At 41.7% G+C, this 18,711-nt stretch overlaps 1 long non-coding RNA gene across 1 annotated transcript in view; it reads right to left on the minus strand.

Moving 5' to 3' along the window:
* Nucleotides 1–6,711, minus strand: part of LOC134356453 (uncharacterized) — an 18,800-nt gene extending 12,089 nt beyond the window's left edge. Inside the window, exons 1-2 of the long non-coding RNA XR_010020355.1 lie at nucleotides 6,670–6,711; nucleotides 424–478 (exon numbers count right to left, since the gene is read on the minus strand). This is a non-coding gene — a long non-coding RNA (uncharacterized LOC134356453). The remainder of the gene's footprint in view (nucleotides 1–423; nucleotides 479–6,669) is intronic.
* Between the last annotated feature and the right edge of the window lie 12,000 nt (nucleotides 6,712–18,711).

Raw genomic sequence — 18,711 nt, forward strand, 5'->3', positions numbered from 1 at the left:
CTACCCCAATATTCTGCCATGCTGTGTAAACTGAGGCCAGGGTCAAGAGGTTGTTTGAAGGTGAGGCTAATTGTGCTGGATTCTCTCGTATGTGCAATTTGTATTAAGGTTCAGTGACCGGCTATGAGGAAGCTGATGAATGAACTTATCCACCACCACCCAGAGCACTGGAGTATCTGCCAACCCAGGCTGAACCAAGGATCCTTCTTGTAATGTATCATCAACAGTCTCATCCCCAGTGTATTGGTCATTTGGGTGATGAGTAATCTACACTTCAGACTGTTGTAAACAAGGTACAAAATACATCACACATGATGAGAACACAATTCTGAAATTCTTCTCTCCTGATCACAATTCTTCAGCTGCAAATCTTTATACTTCATATCTAACATCGGTAGAAAAGATAGTTCAATTAAAACATACTTCTTGGAACATTTCTTTTTCGAATTTGTTCGTTGATTGGTCACATTTAGTATACCTGAAATGAAATGGTAGAAAAATTTGTTGTAAGTATTTCAGAAATAATTTGTGTTCCTGTTGCTTTTCCTACCCACACTTTTCTCCTTTGTTAGCCAGTGATTAAACAGGTCATCAGTTTCAATAGAGGAAATCAATGTTTTGTACTTGGCATTGGGGACAGGTTTACATAGAGTGCAATCTGTGCCAACTGCAAGGAATTGGAATTTGTTGGACAAAAGAGCAAGAATCAATTACTTAAGATCAAGTAAGTGATTCACTCAAATTACAGTGCAAAATTAAGAAGAAATTACCAAGTATTTAATCACTAACCCAGACTTGAACACAACCATGACAAGGAAAGAGTTGTTCAGTTAAGGATACAAATGAAAGATCAGCATCTTTATGAAAGAGAAAGGAGAGTGAAATATTTCTTAGATCATGGCCGGGTAACTGGGAACTATTCCTGAAGATATGGGAATTTCTGCTCCTTGTGTCTCCGGATGCCATACTGCACAGGCAGTGCCTCTGATTGATCACACTCAGGTTTAAGATTTCAGAATCCCCGTGGAGGATGAGGGAGATTGAAATTCCCGGATCGTATATTCCAGGACGTTGACTAAATGATAAATCAGTGGTCATTTGAAGGGTAGGGAGAGGTGGGTAAAACAGCAGCAAACATTCTCAATTCAGTACCCAACATTAGAGACTGATGGAGATGAGTGCAGAGTGGAGTGCAGTGCAGATCATGGCACCGTGGACAGTGAAACTACACGGGGAGCACCACAAAGGGTACAGCTGCAGCTGTGTGCAGAAAATGCAGTGAGAATTAATTTAACTAAAAAAAACAAACCTATGTAAAGTGTCGGACAGTTGTAGTGAAAAATAGCCTTACTACATACAGTGGTTGCTCAAATCATCTGTATCGTTCAATGAGCCCCTGCAGTATGACCTGCCCACAAAGTGTACAAATCCACAGAGAACCAGCCACATGGTTGTACTGAGTTTGCATTCATCCCTCAATTCTCAGACCTTTGCTGCAGTGAAACTATTCATCAGCCTTTTACAATCCCAATAAACCCAGAACATTTCTTATGGTCAAACCACCAAACAGGGTAGCATTGCCTCAAGAACATATTTCACTGGGCTGGCTGGTAAAGTAACAGGATGGAGAATGGAGAGCAATAGTCGATTATAGATGATTAAATCAGCTCACTCCAGTGTATGGCCAGAGTCTGCTTTGGTAAACAGACGAGACTGAAGATGCTGGAAGGAACTCACTGGGTTGAGCAGCATCTGTGTAGGCAAAGAAATGATGCAGCCATTAATTTCATTCAAGAAGATGATACAAACATGGATACAAGTTTGGCTGACTGGCAGGAGGTAAAAAGTGGGAATAAAGGGGGCCTGTTCTGATTGGCTGTCAGTAACTATTGATATTATACAGAGGTCAGTGTTGGGACAACTTTTTCTCATTTTATATGTTTATGATCTGAGTTACATAATTAATGTCTTTGTGGCCAAGCTCGTGGATGAAAATAGGTAGATTGACAGGAAATGTTAAGGAAGCAGAGGGTCTTCAGAAGGATTTGGATGGATTAGGAGAACTGGCAAAGTGGCAGATGGAATTCAGTGTAAGGAAGTGTATGGTTGTTCACTTTGGTAGAAGGAATAAATGTGTAAACTCTTTTCTAAATGGAAGCAAATTCAGAAATCCAAGGTGCAAAGGAACTTGGGAGTCCTAGTGCAGGATTCCCTAAAGATTAACTTGCAGGTTGAGTCAGCAGTAAAGGCGGCAAATGCAATGTTAATATTCATTTCGAGAGGGCTAGACTATAAAAGCAAGGATGTAATGCTGAGCCTTTGTAAGGCATTGGTTACACTGCAGTATTGGGTCCCTCATCAAAGACAGGATGTGCTGACATTGTACAGGGGCCAGAGAAGCTTCACAAGAATAATCCCGAGAATGAAAGTTTTAATGCATGAGAAGCATTTGATGGCTTTAGGTCTCTACTCACGAGAGTTTAGAAGAATGATGGAGATGCGGGGGCGGGTGGGGATCTCATTGAAACCTATTGAATATTGAGAAGTCTAGATAGAGTGGTCATAGAGAAGATGTTTCCTATAGGTGGGACTGTTCAGGACCAGAGGGCACATCTTCAGAATAATACAGGGATGTTTCCTTTAGAACAGGGATAAGGAGTAATCTCTTTAGCAAGTGGAATTCATTGCAATGGTGGAAGCCAATTCATTGGGTATATTTAAAGTGGAGGTTAATAGGTTCTTGATTAGTAAGGATGTCAAAGGTTATGTGAGAAGGCAGAAGAATGGGGTTGAGAGGGATAAGAAATCATCGATGGCAGAGTAGGTTCAATGGACAGAATTGCCTAATTCTGCTCCTATGTCTTATGGTCTTAAGATTTCTGGAAAGGGAAGTCCTCTTATGCAGAGACCCTGAGTGCACAAGATTAATATTCTCCAGAAATTAGACACTTTGAGAGTTGATCTCACTGAGATATGTGAAGTTCTTTAATTGCATGCTATTGTGGAGAAAAGAGGTTTGTTAGTGCTGCTCCAGGGAGTTTAAGATAATGTTGCAGGGGGACGGGAACTAAAGTGCCAGGGTGAATAAATAGTGCAGTGGCTGTAGAGAAAGATGATGTTCAAAGTTCAAAGTAAATATATTATTAAAGTACATATATGCCACCATATACAACCTGAGATACATTTTCTTGTGGGCGTATTCAATAAATCCATAATAGAATAACAGCCATAACAGAATCAATTAAAGGCTGCACCAACTTGGGTGTTCAACTAGCGTGAAAAAGACCACAAACTGTGCAAATACAAGAAGAAAAAGAAATAATAATAAATAAATAAGCAATAAATATCGAGAGCATGAGATGAAGATTCCTTGAAAGTGAGTCCATAGGTTTTGGGAACATTTCAATGATGGGGCAAGTGAAGTTGAGCGAAGTTATCCCCTTTGGTTTAAGAACCTGATGGTTGAGAGGCACTAACTGTTTCTGAACCTGGTGGTGGAGTCCTGAGGCTCCTGTACCTTCTTCCTGATGGCAACAGCGGGGAGAGAGCATGTCTTGGGTGTTCAAGGTCACTGATGTTGCTTTCCTGCAACAATGCTTCATGTAGATGTGCTCAAAGGCAGGCTTTACCTGTGATAGACTGGGCTGTATCCACTAATTTTTGAAGGATTTTCCCTTCAAGGGCATTGGTGTTTCCATACCAGGCTGTGATGCAGCCAGTCGATAGACTCTCCACGACACAAGCTGGATTTTCACAGAGTCCTAAGGAGGTAGAGGAGCTACCCTGCTTTCTTTATAATTGCAGGGCCCAGGTCAGGTTCTCCAGAATGATAACACTGAGGAGTTTAAAGTTGCTGACCCTCTCCACCTTTGATCCTCCAGGGAGGGCAGGCTTATGGACCCCTGGTTTCCTCCTCAAGTTAATAACCAGCTCCTTTGTCTTGAAAATGTTGAGTAGGAGGCTGTTGTCATGGTACCATTCAGACAGGTTTTCAATCTCAGAAATGGAATCAGAATCAGATTTAATATCACTGGCATATGTTTAGAAATGTGTTGTTGTGTGGCAGCAGTACATTGCAATATATAGCAATAAAAACTGTAAATTACAGTAGAAATATATATATGTAATATATATGCATATATACAGTATACATACAGATATATATACTGTATATGTAAATGTCTATAAAAAGTATTCGCCCCTCTTGGAAGTTTTCCCGTTTTGTTTTACAACATTGAATTACAATGGATTCAATTTGGCTTTTTTGACACTGGTCAACAGAAAAGACTCTTTTGTGTCAAAGTAAAAACAGATCTCTACAAATTGGTCTAAATTTATTGCAGTTATTAAACACAAAATAATTGATTGCATACTTACTCAGCCTCTTCAAGTCAGTATTTAGTAGATGCACTTGCCCAGATTAGGGATAGTCAACACGGCTTTGTATGAGGTAGATCGTGTCAAGTCAATCTTACAGACTTAGAGGAAGTTACCAGGAAAGTTGATGAAGGAAAGATAGTGGATGTTGTCTACAGATTTCAGCAAGGACTTTGACAATGTCCCGCATGGGAGGCTGGTCCAGAAGGTTCACCTGCTTGGCACTCAGGATGAGGTAGTAAATTGGATTTGTCATTGGCTTCATGGGAAAAGCCAGAGAGTGGTAGTACAGTAAATGTTTGCGCCTCTGACTGGAAGCCTGTGACTTGTGGTGTGCTGCAGGGAGTGTTCTGGGTCCGTTGTTGTTTGACATCCATATTAATGATTTTGTTGAAAATGCGGTAAATGGGATTTGCAAATTTGTAGATGACACCAAGATCAGGGCTGTAGTGGTCAGCAAGGAAATCTATCAAAGCTTGCAGTGGAATTTGAACCAGCTGGAATAATAGGCTAAAAAATGGCAGATGCAATTTAATGCAGACAAGTGTGAGGTTTGGGAGGACAGACCAGGGCAGGACTTACAGTTGGTAGGGCACTGAGGAGTGTGGTGAAACGGGGGGATCTGGATATACAGATCCATAATTCCTTGAAAGTGCCATTGCAGGTAGATAGGGTCATAAAGAGAGCTTTTGACAGATTGACCTTCAAATTGAAGTACTGAATACATAGAACATAGAACAGCACAGCACAGTACAGGCCCTTCAGCCCACAATGTTGTGCCGACCCTTAAATCCTGCCTCCCATATAACCCCCCACCTTAAATTCCTCCATATACCTGTCTAGTAGTCTCTCAAATACAGGGGTTGAGATGTTATGTTGAAATTGTATAAGACATTAGTGAGGGTAATTTGGAGTATTGTGTGCAGTTTTGGTTGTTTACCTACAGGAAAGATGTAAATACCATTGAAAGAGTACAGAGAAAATTTACAAGGATGTTGCTGGGATTTGAGGGCATGAGTTATAGGGAAAGGGTGAATAGGACTTTATTCCCCGATCATAGGAGAGTGATGGGAGATTTGATAAAGGTATATAAAATTATGAGAGATATAGAGATGGTAAATGCAAGTACAGTAGGCTTTTCCCACTGAGTGAGACTAGAACTAGAGGTCTTAGATTAAGAGTGAAAGGCGAAATATTTAAGGAGAATCTGAGCGAGAATTTCTTCACTCAGTGTGATGCAAGTATAGAACAAGCTGCCAGCAGAAGGAATGGATGTGAGTTCATTTACAACATTTAAGAGAAGGTTGGAGAAGTACGGTATATAGAAAGGTGGGGTATGGAGGGCTATGTTCCCGGTATGATTTGGTGGGACTATGCAGAATAACAGTTTGACAACACCTTATACAACTTCAGCAAATGCCTCTCTCCTGCTGATCATTAGAGAGTCATAGAACCACAGAAAAGTACAGCACAGAAACATGCCTTTTGGGCCCAGCACCAATCTCTGCAGTACACCTCCAGTCACAGGCCTCTAATCAGTGAGGCATACATTTACTATCACTCTCTTCCTCAAAGCCAATATCTAATCCAGTTTACTACCTCACCTTGAATGCCGAGGGACTGAACATTCTTGACCAACCTCCCATGTCAGACCTTGTGACAAGCCTTACTGAAGTCCATGGAGACAACATCCACTGCCTTGCTTTCATCGCATGGCCAGCATTTCATTATTAATTTCAGATGTGTAGCATCTGCAGCATTGTGGTTTTTGGTGTGGATCCGGACACCCTGGTTAAGGAGTTGAGGAGAAGGAGAGAGGCCCAGTGTTGGCTGAGTGTGGCAGCCATCTTTGGTCACGGTGAAGTGACAGTGGGAGGAGATCGCTTAGGAGATCTGTGGTGGAGTGAAGTACTGAGGACATGGTGCATTGTGGGAAAGATTCAGTCACCTCACACACATGGTCACAGTTGGTGAGCAGATGGTAGGATCCCCCCTGCCAACCAGAGCACCACTGGCCTCACACAGTGTTCTGTTCCATACCCACAATGTCTGAGGAGGAAACTTACTGGACAAATCTGGATGTCATTTTCCCCCAGACAGCAATCAATTCCAAAATATTTAATTCTGATTTACTTTGGTAAAGATCTGTAGCTAGGAAAAGAGGGTAATAATTGCAAGTTTTCCTGAATCTATGTTTAGCTATTTGTCATTAATTTGTTTAAAAGGGGAATGGAAATAAAAGGATTCAAAGAGTTAAACGTTTCATGTGATGTTAAAAAGTAAGTTACTGACCTTGCCACGTCCTAATACATTTATCTTTGCAACGTGTACCTGCAGAGACAAAAATAAGTAGCCACTGTTAGGGTGTTGCTGCATCACAGTTTCTCCTTGGGAGGGTCGTGGAAGTCCAGTTGTTAATGGATTCAATGCTGATACCAGAGGATTTTAGATCTCTGCAGTACTGGTGGATATGGGGATGTCTGAGGAAAACTGGCATTGAGCTGGATGGTCAATGATGATCTCAATAACTGGCAGAACATGATCTAGGGGAGGAGTAGACTTCCCCTGTTGCTCACACTCCTTCCCTACATTTCATGTTGTATTGCAAGTGTCCACATGTGTTGAAGCCTCCACTCAGTGAAGGGAGTGTCATAGTTCATACAGTTAGCACCATATCCAACATAATAGAGCACAATGTTCAAATAATTCAACCAATTGCTGGTTGCTGGTGGGATTTTTCTGTGCAAATCCATCTGCCACTTTTCCCTTCATGACAGCGAGGATCATCTGCTCAGGTGATTAACTCTGAACTTTACTTGGAAATCCTGAGGTAGGGCTTTCAAATGGTAACATCTACTGTAACGCTGAAGTAAAGTGACAACTTTTCATCTCTGTTCAACTCTCGGTCACCAAAGGAGCTGGAGGAACCCAATGACAGGAAAAATTAAGTCACTAGCACTCTAGTGATTGAAGGATATTTTAATCTATAAAAATGAAAAGGAAGACAATTAAAGTTGAAAATCTGGAATTATTCTTTTTCTCTGATTATGGAGCCGTGATGTTATGATGATCAACAGGTAACTTCTCTGATAATCAGAGACTTGCACTTCCCTATAACCTGTGTGTTGATTATTTAAACTCAGTTGTTATAATTTGGGTTCATTGGGAAGTCCTCATGTTATGACCATAGCCCCTGGGAAGTAATTTGAGGGGCCACTTGATCCAATGGGTGAGGGGAAAATACTGCAACAGTGGTGTGAGGTGGGAGGGGCTGAAGGTGGAGCCACACCATGGTGGAAGTGATCTCCATGTCCATGTCAGACAAAAAAGGTATCTGGCACTGAACTTGCATCTGGTGCTGTTTAAATGGAATTTTTGTCCTTACGCTTCTAGGGCACAAGGCAATAGGTTTAGGAAACCATCAATTTTAAGGAATATTTGGGATCCAGTGGATCAGAGGGTTGTGGGTGCTCAGTTACCCCATATATTCAATATACACAATTAATATAAGTTTAGATTTCAACAGAAATCGGGTATGTGTGGGCAGGAGACGAACTGGGCATTGAAGTCAACCATCAACTATGATGTCACTGATTGGCTGGAGAGGGTCTAAGTGAGATTTAAGCTTCTTCTACTCCTAATTCTGATTCATCTATTTTTCATGTTGTATATCAAGAATCCACCTGCACTGAAGTAATCCTGTGCTTCCTCTCAAAGACGAGTGAGGCAGTGTTTTAACCATTATCCTCATCCAACGTCATAGAAGATTGGGTTTATTTCATGCACACGACAGGCAGAAGTCTGCCACTGTTTTACACTGGGCACAGTAACAGTAGGCAGCTTATCTTTGTAAGTCCCTTGGCCACTGGGCTGGTGGGAACAAATGAATCTTTAAACTAGGATGTACTACTGATGGGTATGGGCTGTCACTGTACTGGTAGCCACAGGTCGGAATCTGTACAACGCATGAAGAGTATTGATGGATATCGGTCTGGTTCCATAGGATAACCTGTGCACAAACTATCACTATGCAGCCAATTCTGCAAGGATCCAGATGGACATGAAACCTGTTTTATGTTTTGGTGAAGGAAGTAGGGTGGAGTGAACAGAGGGAATATCTGTAAAAGGGTGGTGAAGAGAGACAGCCGAGAGAGGTTGCTCACGCAAGAGAGACTGCAGATGATGGAAATCTGTAACCATGCACACAAAATGCTGGAGGAACTTAGCAGTCAGTCAGCATCAGTGGAGATATTGCTTTGAGCCAACACCCTTCATCAGGTCTTGATGTTGCATGACGTGTTGTGTTCCTCTAGCATTTTGCGTGAGTTGTTGAGAGAGGTTACAGCTTGTTTATCAATTAATCACAGAAAATAGAACATTGTACCGTACAGCACAGAAACAGGCCCATTGGCCAAACTAATTGTGTTCGTAACCTAATGTCCAGGTCCAATAATAATCCGTTCTGCCTACAAAATGCCCATATCCTTCCATTCTCTGCATACTCGCATGCCTAATTTTAGAGCCTCGATTGCCTCCAACACTACACCAGGAAGCACATTCCAAGCATCCACCACTCTCCGTGTAAAAATGTTTGCCCTGCCCAACTCCTTTGAGCTTTCTTCTCTCTGTCACAGACATTCACTTTGTCCTCCCCAGTGCTTCATATTAGGGTGGGATAGTGGAGTAGTGAGATTATTCAGCTGGTAACCTAGAGACATGAATACAAATCACACTTGGCAGCTGTGGGATTGACATTCATTAATCATCAGGAATTAAAATACATTTTATAAATTCAACAATCAGTCCCATCAAGTATCCAGTGTAGACATAGATGTCATGATTTTTTTCTTTTTCAGGGTATGGACATAGCCTTGGAAAAGGGGGAGGCAATCAGCTGAGGAAGAACGCTCGACTGCATGCTGCCTGGATCTGTGAATGGCCAAGGTGACCAATATGTTGTGAATGCTGAGGTCTCTGTACAGTGCCTATCAAAAGTATTCAGTCCCCCATCCCAGAAGTTTTCATATTTTTTGTTTTATAACATTGAATCACAGTGGATTTAATTTGGCTGTTTTGACAGTGATCGACAGAAATTACCCTTTCATGTCAAAGTGAAAACAAATTATTACCAATTGGTCTAAATTTATTACAATTATTAAACACATGTACCTCCTGGTTCAGCTAGCGGCTTAATATAGGGGATGATAGCCCCCTGGCCCGGCCAAACTTAAGAAATCTCACTTGGGTGGATGCTGCACGATGTGTCCCCTGTAACAAATCAGTACCGCGAAATAACAAACAGTACACAATATGTGATTAAACGATTGAGCTTTATAATTCTTAATTTGACTATATGGTTAGTAAAGAAACAACCAAAAAAGAGAAGGGCCCATTCTCATGAAACAGTCTAATCTGCAATGTTGGAGCTCACTGATACGGCCGTTCGTCCACCATCGACCTCCTCCAATTGTCGCTGACCTTCGGACCATCGCTCCGATTCCGGCGGTCTACCAACTCCCTCCATTTGCATCTTCTCTCCTCATCTTTCCCCAGCAAAAGACGGCAAATTTCCAGCTCCCAGACACACAAGAAAGAACAACATCCCGCTCATTGGCTAACATGCCCCGTTATCTGTAGTCATAACCCAAACATTGCTGCTACAGAGAAGCCATTACCTCAGCCGTGGAACATTACAGAGAAGCCATTACATTAGCAGTGAAACCTTACAGCGTGTTACACACAAAATAACTGATTTCATAATTACTCACCCTCCTTCAAATCAGTATTTAGTAGATGCACCTTTGGCAGCAATTACAGCCTTGAGTCTGTGTGGATAGGTCTTTATCAGCTTTGCAATTTATCCCCATTTTTCTTTGCAAAACTGCTCAAGCTCGGTCAGATTGCATGGGAATCGTGACTGAACAGCCCTTTTCAAGTCCAGCCACAAATTCTCAATTGGATTGAGGTTTGGACTCTGACTTGGCCACTCCAGGATGTTAGCTTTGTGACTTTTTAAGCCATTCTTCTGTAGGTTTGGCTTGCTGGAAAACAAATCTCCCAAGTCGCAGTTCTCTTGCAGGCTGCATCAGGATTTCCCTGTATTTTGCTGCATTCATTTTAACTTCTACCTTCACAAGCTTTCTAAAGCCTACTGCAGTGAAGCATCCCCAAAGTACAATGCAGCCACCAGCATGTTTCACAGTAGGGATGGTGTGCTTTTTGATGATGTGCGGTGTTTTAGTTTCAGCAGATCATAGATCCTTCTTCCAACTGGCTTCAGAGTCTCCCACACGTCTTCTGGCAATCTCTAGCTGAGATTGCATGTGAGTTACTTTCAACAGTGGCTTTCTCTGTCACTCCCTTAGAAAGCTGTGACCGGAGAAGCACCCAGGCAACAGTTATTGTTCACAGTCTCTCCTATCTCCACCACTGAAGCTTGCAACTCCTACAGAGTTGTCATTGATCTCTTGGTGGCCTCCCTCACTAATCCCCTTCTTGCACGGTCACTCAGTCTTTGCAGATGGCCTGTGTTAGAGTGAGTTTTTTTGGGTAGATGATTTATTTACAGTTAAATGACTTTGGCCACCAGACTTCTATTTGACGAAGTACTGTGGATTGAGTCCACAACAATGCGCTTCCTAAAAAGGTGTGAGTACCAGATGCTTCTGGCGCCGTAGTTTGACCTGATGCTGTAGTTTTGAAACAGTATTATCTATACATTATAAATATTAATTGTCTTCTATGTTAGCATGGGAAAAGCCAAATAAATGTATCGTGGACTTAACTTGCATTCCTAAGGGCTGTGGATACTAACCCAGACATATTGGCATCGGAAGGAAAGGATGGTGTGATATTTTGTATGTAGCTTCAATAGGAAGCATTGTTCTTGCATTGTCTATAACTTTTTAAGTAGCGATTGCCTTTGTGTTTAGCATATAAATATTGAGCCCACATTGAGCTAGTAGATCTTTCCACTGAAAGCGTCTCTGTCTGTATGACGCCTGCTTGTTGTGTGGAATAAAGAAGCTGCCTTGTATCTACCAGTGACTCTGTCTCTTCTGTGATTTCATCCACACTACAACAGCCTACACTCCACAGATGTACAGCTGTGCCCTATTCTTTCTATTTCTTGATGATTGACTTAACTGTCTCCAATGGATATTCAGTGACTTGAAAATGTTATTGTATCCATCTCCTGACTTGCGCTTTTCAATAACATTTTCACGGAGTTGCTTGGAGGGTTCTTTTATCTTCATGGTGTAGTTTTTGCCGGGATACTGACTCACCAGAAGTTGGAACTTTCTGATACAGGTGTATTATAACTACAATCAATTGAAACTCCTCGACTACACAGAAGTCTCTTGTTACATACCTCAAGGAGATCTGTGATTTTTTTTGTGAGAATGATGTAATGGTTTTTTGGAGGTCACCTGATGTAGTTTTCCCGCTGATGTGAGGTCACGTGAGGACATGTTCACCACGGGTATAAAAGGGAAGACCTCAGATGACGCAGTTAGTTTTTAGTTCTTAGTTTTCCAGCTAGAACGTGCGTCTGTGTCTCCGTTTCTGTTGCGTATTTGTTTTTATGACACAGTTTCATTTTTAAAACGGAGTTTTACTTTCTGTTGCAAGGTACAATAGTGCTGAACTGGCAATTTTTGCTAGATGTGTTGATGTACCTTTTTCCAGCAGTACTGGAGAGTGAAGACTTTATCGAAGTACAGGACCCAAAGGATTAAGAGAAGTTGGTATCGTTCGGCAGTTTAACAAAGGATCGATCTTATTGAGTTTTCGTTGAGGAAGTAGCAACCTGCATGGAGGATAACTCTTGCCAAAAAAACAAGGAAGTTCATGCGGGATTTGCTCTCTAGAAACTAAGGTCAATTGTTCTAAGCCGTTTATTTCCTGCATCGTGAATCCTTTGGACAGAACCAACAGGAAAGTCGCATCCACGAAGAAATCCTTCTCCAGGGAAGTCTCTCCCAATTGAATGTATAAATCTGTTGGACTTTCGAATTTACCATTTTAAGAACTATATCTGACTTTACCACTTTAAGCACTGTTTTCGCATTTAACGCTTTAAGAACCAGTGCCGAGTGGCGATTTGTTGAACAGCCGCATAGTGGTTAACTTCCGGTTCAGGTTTTCGTTCGTGTTTTATTGTCTATCCGTGTTTAATAAATGTTTGGTTGTTTTTATATAACCGGTCTCGATTGATATTCATTGTTGCCGGTTATGTAACACTCCAAAAACAGATCTCCATTTAACTAGTTATGTGACTTCTAAAATCAATTGTCTGCAGCAGTGATGATTTGTTGTGTGATATTAAAAAGGGTGAATACATATGCAATTAATTATCTTGTGTTTTATATTTGTAATTAATTGAGATCAGTTTGTGGAGATCTGTCTTCACTTTGACACGAAAGAGTCTTTTTCTGTTGATTGGTGACAAAAATAGCCAAATTAAATCCACTGTAATTCAATGTTGTAAAACAATAAAACATCAAAACTTGCTAGGGTTTGGGGAGGGTGAATACTTTTTATAGGCAATGTATATCATTGCATTGTGGGAGTTCAGTTACTCATACATTCAATGTACAAATCAAGAAGAGTTTATATCACAGCTGAGCCAGGGAATATGTGAGAAGGAGATGCAATTTGGTACCGAGGACAGGAATCAGCCTTGACTTCACTAAATGTCAGGAAGGTCTCAAAATGAGGAGTAAGCTTCTTCTACTCCTAATTCTTACATTTTTCTTTTCTACGTTGTACATCAAGTATCCACTGACACTGGTCACCGTTGGTGAGTAGATCCCACCTGCCAACCAGACACCACTGGCTTCATGCTGTGTCTGATGAGTACAGGTCTGAAGCACCTTCAATAACTCCAAAAGACTGAAGTTGGATAAATACTGAAAGGCTTTTATTCGCTGTACATTACGACCTCCATGCTGAGCGTCTGCCCCTGGACTGAGGGGGAGGGGAAAGGCGAAATCACCTTTATTCGGAAATCAGTGGGAGGAGACACAGGGGCCGTCAGCAGAGGGGCGTGTCCAGACAGTTAGCCCAGTTACAACATATATATCGTTTACCACAAGGTCCAAATCTGTACACAAACGAGAGAAAATCTGCAGATGCTGGAAAACAAAACAACACACACAAAATGCTGTAGGAGCTCAGCAGGCCCGGCTGCACCTATGGAAATGAGTAAAGTGAGTAAAAGATGACCTGATTTCCAAAAGACGTAAAGTTAAAGATGACACACTTCTTTAATATCTTAAGCAAGATTACTTTTTTATTTCCATTTTTTACAGTTTCAAAATAACAAAAAAGGAAAAGGGCCCAAAGCAAAAGTTTGGGCACCCTGCATGTCAGTACTTAGTAACACCCTCTTTGGCAAGTATCACAGCTTGTAAACGCTTTTTATAGCCAGCTAAGAGTCTTTCAATTCTTGTTTAGGGGATTTTCACCCATTCTTCCTTGCTAAAGCCTTCCAGTTCTGTGAGATTCTTGGGCTGTCTTGCATGCACTGCTCTTTTGAGGTCTATCCACAGATTTTCGATGATGTTTAGGTCAGGGGACTGAGGAGGCCATGACAAAACCTTCAGCTTGCGCCTCGAGGTAGTCCATTGTGGATTTTGAGGTGTGTTTAGGATCATTATCCTGTTGTAGAAGCCGTCCTCTTTTCATCTTCAGCTTTTTTACAGACGGTGTGATGTTTACTTCCAGAATTTGCTGGTATTTAATTGAATTCATTTTTCTCTCTACCAGTGAACTGTTCCCCGTGCCACTGGGTGCAACACAAGCCCAAAGCATGATCGATCCACCCCCGTGCTTAACAGTTGGAGAGGGGTGCTTTTCATGAAATTCTGCACCCTTTTTTCTCCAAACATACCTTTGCTCATTGCGGCCAAAAAGTTCTATTTTAACTTCATCAGTCCACAGGACTTGTTTCCAAAATGCATCAGGCTTGTTGCAAACTTCTGATGCTGAATTTTGTGTTGAGGACACAGAAAAGGTTTTCTTCTGATGACTCTTCCATGAAGGTCATATTTGTGCGGGTGTCGCTGCACAGTAGAACAGTGCACCACTGCTCCAGAGTCTGCTAAATCTTTCTAAAGGTCCTCTGAAGTCAAACGGGGTTTTGATTTGCCTTTCTAGCAATCCTACGAACAATTCTCTCAGATAGTTTTCTTGGTCTTCCAAACATCACCTTGACCTCCAACATTCCTGTTAACTGCCATTTTTTAATTACATTACAAATTGAGGAAACGGCTACCTGAAAATGCTTTGCTATCTTATAATAACCTTCTCCTGCCTTGTGGGCATCATTTATTTTAATTTTCAGAGTGCTAGGCAGCTGCTTAGAGGAGCCCATGGTTGCTGATTGTTGGGACAAGGTTTGAGGAGTCAGGGTATTTATAAAGCTTTGAAATTTGCATCACCTGGCCTTTCCTAATGAGGATTGTGAACAAGCCATAGCTCTAACAAACTAATTAAGGTCTGAGACCTTGGTAAAAGTTTCTGAGAGCACAAATCTCTTGGGGTGCCCAAACGTTTGCATGGTGCTCCTTTCCTTTTTTTCACTCTAAAATTGTACAAAACAAAAATAATACACTAATTTTGCTTGTAATGTTGAAAAAAAAGTTTCGTCTTTAACTTTATGACTTTTGGAGATCAGTGCATCTTCTAGTCACTTAACTATTCACAGTAACAGAAATTTTGACCAAGGGTGCCCAAACTTTTGCATGCCACTGTAACTAGGTACAGTTCTGGGTGGTTCTAGATGAACGGCAAACATGTTTCAGGTTTCAGTGAAAGAAGCAGGGTGGAAAAACATCGGGAATGTCAATAAAAGGGTGATAAAGAGAGACAGCTGAGTGAGGATGGTGAAGGTTTGCTAATCCCTTCCTCCTCTCTATTACTGACATTCCCTTTGTTCTCCCAACCACCAGGGAATTGGGCTGATGAGGGGCAAATGGATTTCATCAGAGTTAACTGCGAGGTGATCTATTTTGGAAAGTCAAAGAGGTGTCGGACATTTAGTATCAATGGTAACGACCTGGACTGCCAGTCCAAACACCCAAACTTGAATACAACTCTCACATAACAACTGTGAAATAACATGCAGTCAATATCTAAGATGATATCAAAATTTAGTAAGATGTAACACAATGCTACTGTTTTTACCAAGAAAGAACATGACTGAGCTGAAATACTAATCCTATGTCTCTTCCTTCACAAACATTCCACCTCCTGCCACACATTACCAGCATTTTCTGATTTTATTTCAGATTTGCAGCATCTGCAGCAGTGTGAAATTTGGTGTGGATCTGGACAACCTGGTCATGGAGTTGGGTAGGAGAGGGGCTCAGAGTTTGCAGGGTCTGTGGCAGCCATCCTTGGTCATGGTGAGAGACAGTGGGAGGTGATCACTAATGGGATCAGTGGTGGAGTGAAGCACTGAGGACACGGTGCATTGTGGGAAAGATTCGGTCACCTCACACACATGGTCACATTTGGTGAGCAGTTTGTGGGATCCCACCTGCCAACCAGAGAACCACTGGCTTCTGGACCATGTCCGTAATGTTTGAGGTGGGAACTCACTATATATCATTCTGCAGACCCTCTCCCCCAGCCCGCACCCGAAACTGGAATCACTTGCACTGTATTTCATTCTGATTTACTTTGGGAAAACATGTAGCTGAGAAACGAGGTTAATAATTGTAAAATTTCTTGAATGAACATTGGTATTGTTCATAAATTGGTTAAATGGGAAAGATTCAAAGAAACACGATCCACTGTTAGGGAGTTGATCCTTCATCACTGTGAAGTGACAGTGGGAGGTGATCACTCATGGGATCAGTGGTGGAGTAAAGCACTGAGGACACGGTGCATTGTGGGAAAGATTCGGTCACCTCACACACATGGTCACAGTTGGCGAGCAGTTTGTAGAATCCCACCTGCCAACCAGAGCACCACTGGTCTCACAGTGTGTCTGGACTATGCACCATAATGTCTGAGGTGGGATCCTACTGCACAGATACAGATGTCATTTTTATCCACATTGCAATCACTTGCAAATCATTTCACTCTGATTTACTTTAGGTAAATATGTAGCTTAGAAAAGAGGTAAAGATTTGCAAGAATTGAGAATTGTGCACATTTTCTCAATGTACATATTGGTATTTCCCATCAATTTAGTTAAAAAGGAAAATTTTGACATACCTGGAATTTCCTCCTGATGTTAAAAATTAAATAACTGACCTTTGTCTTCCACCTGTTGATATTTGAATTGGCAATTCTTCCCTGCAGAGACAAAAAGAAAGAACCACTATTCAGAGTTGTTGCAGTACTGTCAATCCTTTCCTTTCCCCTTTAAAAGCAGGCTTATTCTTTGATTACAACATCACGTTATTACAAGTCTGCAATATTTCACCATTCACTCTATTTACAAGTTAATAGTTTCCAATTAAAGCATGCTGATCTCTATCCAGAATTCATTCGGGACCCTGTGTCACCCATCAGTCCCAGCAGGTGCCCAGTGTAGACATGGATGTCACATTTTTCTTTTTCAGGGGCACGTGGGTATGGACGTACCCTTCGAAAGGCAGCATGCAATCAGCTTGGGAAGAACCCTCGAATGCATGCTGCCTGGATCTGTGAATGGCCACCTTGACCAATACTTTGTGAATGCCTGGGTCTCTGTATATCATTGCATTGTGGGAGTTCAGTTACTCATACATTCAATGCACAAATCAATAAGAATTTACATCACAGCTGAGCCAGGGAATATGTGAGAAGGAGATGCAAGTTGGTATTGAGGTCAGGGATCAGTTATCACCTCACCGAATGTTAGTGAGGAGTAAGCACTTCCTGCTCCTAATTCTTTTCTATGTTGTACTTCAAGTATCCACCAACACTGAAGTAATCCTGTGTTTCCACTCAATGATGAGTGTGGCATTATTTTATCCTCTATCCACATCCGGCATCACAGAGGATGTGTTTCAAACAATGCACCCGAACAGGCTCAGACAGGTATGACCCTTCATTACACTGACATAGTCCCAGTGGACAGTCTGTTTCTTGTCACTTGCTCACCGGACTGGTGGAAACAAATCAATCTTTAAACTCAGATGCACTACAGACAGACATGGGTTGTCGCTGTATAATGGGTGTATCCAGTACTGGTGAGTACAGGCCAGAATCTGTACACAAACAAGAGAAAATCAGAAGATGCTGGAAAACAAAGCAACACACACAAAATGCTGCAGGAGCTCAGCAGGCCAGGCTGCACCTGTGGAAACGAGTAAACAATCGATGTTTCGGGCTGAGACCCTTCATTAGGACCCTGAAGAAGTTCAAATCTTTGTGATTCAGAATATGTACAACACGGACGTACAGTATTGATGAATGTAGGTCAGGTTCCATTTGATAATTTGTGCACAAACTATCACTGTATAGAACAAGGTACAGTTCTGGAAGGTTCTGATGAACATCAAATATGTTTTAGGTTTCAGTGAAAGAAGCAGGGTGGAAAAACAACGGGAACGTCAACAAAAGAGTGATAAAGAGAGTTTGCTGAGTGAGGATGGTGAAGGTTTACTAATCCCTTCCTCCTCTCTATCACTGACATTCCCTTTGTTCTCCCAACCACCAGGGAATTGGGCTGACGAGTAGCAAATGGATTTCATCGCAGTTAACTGCGAGGTGATCTATTTTGGAAAGTCAAAGAAGTGTCAGACATTTAGTATCAATGGTAACGACCTGGACTGCCAGTCCAAACACCCAAACTTGAATACAACTCTCACATAACAGCTGTGAATTAACATGCAGTCAATATCTAAAGATGATATCAAAATTTGGTAAGATGTAACACAATGCTACTGTTTTTACCAAGTAAGAACATGACTGAGCTGAAATACTAATCCTATGTCTCTTCCTTCACAAACATTCCAGCTCCTGCTACTCATTGCCAGCATTTTCTGTTTTTATTTCAGATTTCCAGCATCTGCAGTAGTGTTTTTGATGCGAATGCAAACACCCTGGTTGAGGAGTGGGGAAGAAGGTGATAGACCCAGTGTTTGCTGTGACCACCAATTTTCATCACTGAAGTGGTTCTGGTAGAAGATAGCTCAGGGGATCAGTGTTAGAGTAAAGCACCAAGGACATGGAACATTGTGGGGAAAATTCAGTCAGCTCACACACAGGGTCACAGTTGATGAGTAGATTATAGGCTCTGACTTGCCAACCAGAGCGCCACTGACCTCACACTGTCTCTGTACCAGGCACCTTAACGGCCGAGTTGGGAACTTATTGCACAATTGTAGACGT

This window comes from Mobula hypostoma, chromosome 14, assembly GCF_963921235.1.
Source record: "Mobula hypostoma chromosome 14, sMobHyp1.1, whole genome shotgun sequence".
In the NCBI taxonomy this organism is placed as follows: Eukaryota; Metazoa; Chordata; class Chondrichthyes; order Myliobatiformes; family Myliobatidae; genus Mobula; species Mobula hypostoma.